This window comes from Sinocyclocheilus anshuiensis, unplaced genomic scaffold, assembly GCF_001515605.1.
Source record: "Sinocyclocheilus anshuiensis isolate Anshui unplaced genomic scaffold, SAMN03320099.WGS_v1.1 scaffold333, whole genome shotgun sequence".
In the NCBI taxonomy this organism is placed as follows: Eukaryota; Metazoa; Chordata; class Actinopteri; order Cypriniformes; family Cyprinidae; genus Sinocyclocheilus; species Sinocyclocheilus anshuiensis.
The window spans coordinates 508783-514447 of NW_015539871.1; the positions used below are offsets into that span (position 1 = coordinate 508783).

A 5665-nucleotide genomic window follows, 5' to 3' on the forward strand; every position below is an offset into this window, starting at 1 on the left:
AGATCTTTTTTATGCTCAAACAGCAACATTACAGACTAACTAAAGTTGAAAAAGTGAAAAAGCATAATAGGATCCCTTTAAATATTAAAATCAATGTGGTTACTTTCTGATCATCTGAAAACCAGCTCCATGTGGTAGCTATTTATTTCCTGTTGAACATTTAGTAAATTTTAATGACACAATTTTTTTACACATTGCATTCTTAAATAATTTTTCTGAACCTACATGTATGGAAATGGCAATGGATCTTTATATAAACCTTCATTTTTCTGTGCTTCTCAGTTCCTGAATAAGGTGGATTGGGTCGGACAGAGTGCAAATCGCAGCATTTGGCTGATCTCCAAACCACACAGCGCTGAAAAGCATCTCAATTAAAACAATGAATAGCCAACACACGCTCTCCTTCATCGTGTCAGGCACTCAACACTGAGCTAATGACAGAGGTCGCGGGATAATCAGCCATAATTAATGCAAACCAAGCTTAATGAGACTGTTTTTCCTGACACCTAACCTTACCTGCAGAGAAGTCTGAAAAACAATGAACAAAGATTTATGACTATTATGATCAAGCCAATAAACCACCACATCCTTTTTTAGATAACTTGACTTTAATATTTCTTAATTATTGTTAATAGTTGTTGTTAGATTATTAATGAAAAATGTATTTAAAGGGAAAGTTTGCCGCAAAGAAAAATTCTGTCATCATTTAAGACGTTCCAAACGTAAGTGTAATTATTAATTAAATTAAATAATTCTTATAAATTACTTTCTTCTGCTGAACACTGAAGAAGATATTTTGAAGAATGTTTATAACCAAACATGTTGGTAACCATTGATCTCCATAATATTTTTTTTCAATGGAAGTCAATGGCTATCGTCAACTGTTTGGTTACCAACATTCTTCAAAATATCTTCTTCAGTGTTCAGCAGAAGAAAGTAATTTATACAGGACTGGAACAAATTGAGGCTGAGTAAATGATGACAAAATTTTCACTTTTGGATGAACTATCCCTTTAACTGTGCCAAAAGCCCTAAATTAAAAAAAAAAAAAAAAAGTAATGCAAACTGGTAGATTTATTCAAATATGCAGCAATATATATAATAGCATAGGCTATTTCAGGGGGTCTAAACATTTTTACTGCCATACTTGAACTTTGCTGTATTCATAAAACTAAAACAACGCAATGGGAATCTGAAACTAGATACGGCTCAATTCCCAACTTCAATGTAAGTCTATGGGATCTGTAAATCTGATCGCTTACACATGTATTAGCACAACTCTTTTAAAAATGTAAAAAAAAAAATATATATATATATATTTGAGGTATCATTCATGTGAAGTTACATGTCAAAATTTGCCAAAATCTTTAACCCCAAGTAATTGCGATAGTAGTGATGCTTGCTGTAGCGAAGCCCAATAATTATCACATATCACCCAGAATCAGACTCATACCGGGAAGTAAAACAGGGTTGGGAGGGTCGCTTTCAGTCCCCTGCTGGCTTTACCCCATGGGCGAAATACATTAGCTTCTCACCCACAACATTTCATGTTTCTCCATGCCAAACGCCCAGTCTTATGCAAATCTGAGCCAAAAACAGCTCAACAGCAGCAGCAAACGATGATATGACCTCAATTGGCACATGTCCTCAGCCTTGTTGCCTTTTATTAAATACAAGCAGAAATTAGACTACATTTCCCCAGTGATGTGATATCCTGATGTCACTTCGCAAGGACATTAGGCCTGTTATTTTTCTTCTTAGGTGCTAAAGGCAGGGGGACGTTGAGGGAGAGAGAGATTTCTGGGTAATGGGGGGTGGTGAGGGGTTATTTGGCAGCTGGTTTGTATCTAAAGCAACATGCAGTGCATAAAATAACTCTAAAGCTTGTAGTTCCTCGTGGATCTGTGGCTACCTTTAAGGGTATTTTAGGACTAGAGGGGACATATCAGGTGCTGCAGGTTGACAACTGAACTGATAAGCATTGATATGGACTAGGGGTGTGCGATATTTAACATCTAGAATATCGTAATTGCTGTTTTAATGATGTGCGAGCTGACATTATCGAGTATATCACTCGATTTGCAAAAAACAAACAAAAAGCATTCACTGCATGATGAAGCCTATTAGAATGCAGTAAGAATGGCCTTACAGTATAATTCAAGTTATGAAAGCAGTTTTGGTGTTTTATATTTATAAGATGATCTAGTCAAGTAATATCACACAAGCAAGAGTACCATTTCCCCAAATTTCAGGCATGAGCGTGATCATGAATATGATATTGATCTTATACAACAGTTCAACAAACAATGAGTTTGAAAAATTGAGTGAGTTCCATTTTAGACAATATGTGACTCTGGACCACAAAACCAGTCTTAAGTTGCACGGGTATGTTTGTAGCAATAGCCAAAAATACATAGTATGGGTCAAAATTATACATTTTTCTTTTATGCCAAAAATCATTAGAGTATTAAGTAAAGATCATGTTCCATGAAGATATTTTGTAAATTTCCTACCATAAATATATCAAAACTTCCTTTTTGATTAGTAATATGCATTGCTAAGGACTTCATTTGGACAACTTTAAAGGCGATTTTCTCGATATTTGGATTTTTTTGCACCCTCAGATTCCAGATTTTCAAATAGTTGTATCTCGGCCAAATATTGTCCGATCCTAATAAACCATACATCAATGGAAAGCTTATTTATAAATAAATAGCTTTATTATAAATCTCAATTTCGAAAAATTGACACTTAAGACTGGTTTTGTGGTCCACGGTCAAATATTGTCTGGGGTTTTTTTGCTCATGAAAATATTTCTAAACAAAGCCAGATTATTTGTGTGTCTCAGAGATACACTGCAGTGTTTCGTTCCTGAATTAATTTGTCTTTGAAACGAATCATTTGAGTGATTTGATGATCCATTCATAAAGACAGCAAATGGCTGCATCCAAAATCGCACACTTCCCTATTATATAGTAGGGAAGTAAAACAATATGTGACAAAATAAGTATGTCTGAATTTACAGTACTCATAAAAGAGTAGGCAAAAAGTACCCGTGATTCTGAAGTGTGCATACGATGGATACTTTACTATCCCATTAGGCAACAGGGGAGGATTTAAGAATGGCAGTAACATGACGCACATTCATACTACTGTACACACAATCATATCCAACATACTCTTTTTGCAGTTGCATAGCAATTATTTATTTAAAAAAGTACCTACTCAAGAGAGTACAGTATTTGATTTCGGACACAACCTCTTGCTTCATTTCTAAATGAATCAGCCATTTTGAACAAATCGTTTGAATGAATGATTCAATTAATCACTCATTAAGACAGAAACTTGCCACCACCTATTGGCAGTTTTAGTGTCATATTTATTTATTAATGAGAGGCCTAAACCAGCCAAAGTGCCAGCACAAAAACACACACACAAAATATTGTCATCAAATAAATCCCCAAAAATATTGAGATATTATTTTTTGTCAAAATTGCATCCTTCTATGGACCCTTTTCACATTTTTAGGGTTCCCAGAAATGCAGTCATCATAATTAAATGGCAATAGTAGTAAATGAAAATACATTACAAATATGTTACAAAATATGCACAAATATAATGCAATAAAAAAAAGAAACAATACAGCAATTATGATTATACAAGATGTTTTACATTTACATATGATAAAAATTCTAAAACTTTTTTCCTGGTGACATTTCACTAAACAAGTCCTCAAGTGAGCTTATGGAATAAAAATATTTACTTTTTCTCTAGATTTACTAAAGCAGTCTATGAAAATCCCTATTGTTCACTCCAGTGAACCACAAACTACTTTAAGAAGTCTTTTAGAAAGTAATAAACCCATCTCTAATGAGCTTCAGAAGTGTGCTATTTTTTCTAAGCAATCAAACTCACTATTGTCATCTGCTGGACAATCAAAATCAGCCATTTTAGGAACCAGAATAGCACTGATATTTTGGCATGTGCTCTTTTGACGTGGGCCAGTAAGCAACCACACAAATACTGTAGAAACCACATAGCAAGACCTTTGCAACCAACTAGGACTCTCTACAATCATAATGGCAAGTTTTGCATGGGCAAGTATCACTCATGTTACTACTAACAGTAGACTGCCATCCCAGAGTTCACAGATCCTTTGACAAACTTGGTTCGTCCCCAAGACAAACGATGGAGCAAGGCTACAGTTGTTTTTATGGACACAGACTGTTTAAGAGACTTCAGGCTTTACCCTGCGCTTGTTTCTGCGCCTTAGCAACGCTCACTGGCAACCACAGTCGAATTTTGATGAGGATAATAAGGAGTACACATCAGTCACTGGTGGATGGTCTTTGGCTGGTTCTCAGGGACTGATCTAAGGGACAATAAGCCCTTTTTTTTAGTAATGCTGTTGGCTTTGGAAGTAAAACTGCATCTGGTCAAGGGGAAGTTACTGCCTGACAACATCTGCTCGGCCTCAAAAAAACTCTCCGTACACTGCCTTTCATTCTCACAGACTGTCCTCCCAATAAACCAATGCTTTAAAATGAAGCTTCTTCACTGGTTCTTTGTGACACATTAAGTTTAGCAAGGAACACTCGTGTTATTAGGAACCATTATTTGCTGTATTTGGTTCTTGAGTTGGTTTTTTGGAGTTCTTGATCAGCATATTAAGTCAACTTGAACTTAGTTACTCAAAAATGTTTTCCAATCATGAGAACTTATCAAAAGCCTCCCACCAGTGGGAGCTATCATAGCTATCTATGGTGTCACCAAAACTACTTGTGCTATAAACATAGAAACATAGCTGAGTAAAAAAAAATAGCTTTCATGAATTAGAAAGAGGAGAATAAAGACAGTTCAAAGTCTCGAGACGCCTGCATTCTGTTCCAATCTGTTGCACTCCATCTAGCTTTTAAAATGCAAGAAACACTATGCAAACGGCCCCTAATAGATTGAAAAGCAACAACTATGAAGCGTGAAACATTTGACTTGTAAAGTAGGGTCCTTTGACAAAAAGTTTGGGAATCACTGTTCTTTGGTATAACTGGAATCATATGAACTTAAAAATAGGAACGTAAAGGGACATTCTGTCATCATTTACTCACCATTATGTGGTTTCAAACCTATAAAGAATTTGAGATCTTTTGAAGAACTTTTGGAACCAAACAATATTGGAGTAAATGTGACTTCCATTGTATGGACAATAAGAAACACACATTTCTCATTTCTCAAAACATTCCCTTTAATGTTCCACAGAAGACAGAAAGTCATACAGTTTTGAAACTGATTCCCAAAGCCTTGGGAATATTCTGATATTTTGAGTGAAATGAGGTGGATGCAACTCATTTTGTTTTATTATATTAATATGAGTAAAAGTATACTAGTAGAATGAATAGGACATTTTAATGTTATGTTTGAGTTGAATAATCGAATTAAAAATAAAAAACACTCTCCAACTACTAAAATATGTCTAATATATACAGTGTGCTATATAATACAAATGTATATAATATAACATATAATATTTCATTGAACAACCAAAAGACAAACATATACATTTACTCATAAATTTAGATGCTGGCATGTGGAAAGATTACAGAGCAAATACCATTATAAATATAATATATAAATACATTTTAATATAAATATTTTATAAAATTAAGTA

At 34.5% G+C, this 5665-nt stretch overlaps 1 protein-coding gene and 1 long non-coding RNA gene across 2 annotated transcripts in view; both read right to left on the minus strand.

The window, feature by feature from the left end:
* LOC107685222 (ADAMTS-like protein 3) overlaps nucleotides 1–5665 on the minus strand; it is a 244976-nt gene that overhangs the window by 168731 nt on the left and 70580 nt on the right. The gene's annotated exons all lie outside the window — the stretch shown is intronic.
* Nucleotides 881–5665, minus strand: part of LOC107685194 (uncharacterized) — a 9877-nt gene continuing 5092 nt past the window's right edge. Inside the window, exons 2-3 of the long non-coding RNA XR_001633928.1 lie at nucleotides 2531–2533; nucleotides 881–993 (exon numbers count right to left, since the gene is read on the minus strand). This is a non-coding gene — a long non-coding RNA (uncharacterized LOC107685194). The remainder of the gene's footprint in view (nucleotides 994–2530; nucleotides 2534–5665) is intronic.